This window comes from Orycteropus afer, unplaced genomic scaffold (genome assembly GCF_000298275.1).
Source record: "Orycteropus afer afer isolate SDZICR_OR568_19922 unplaced genomic scaffold, OryAfe1.0 scaffold00736, whole genome shotgun sequence".
Classification (NCBI taxonomy): domain Eukaryota; kingdom Metazoa; phylum Chordata; class Mammalia; order Tubulidentata; family Orycteropodidae; genus Orycteropus; species Orycteropus afer.
In genome coordinates this window covers 545,209-545,713 of record NW_006922323.1, presented here as the reverse complement: position 1 = coordinate 545,713, position 505 = coordinate 545,209, and positions in this window count along the sequence as shown.

Here is a 505-nt window from a genome sequence, read left to right as displayed (position 1 = left end):
TAGGAGGAGCTCTAATGGTGCAATGGCTAAGCACTCAGCTTCTGATCAAAAGGTTGCTTGTGCTACATGACTCTATAGGAGAAAGACTTGGTGACCTGCTTCCTTAAAGATGGTAGCCTTGGATACCCCATGGAGCAGTTCTACTCTGTCGTATGGGGTCACTATGAATCAGAACTGACTTAAGGCAAAGCTAACAACAATATTCACGGGGAGGAGACAATCTGAGAAGTTGATATAATAAGAAATTTAGAGACACAGGTCTTTAATTGATAGGTATGTTTTCCAAAATAAAGTGGGTTGTTGTTGTTGTTGTTTTTAGGTGCCATTGAGTGAGACCCAATTCATAGCGACCCCTCCTTGGGTTGCCAAGGCAATATCACTACAGAAGTAGATTGCCAAACCTTCCTTCTGAGGAGTGGCTGGTGGGTTTGAACTGGCAACCTTCTGGTTAGCACTCAAGTGCCTTAAGCACTACACTACCAGAGCTCCTAGTAAAGTTGGTAGG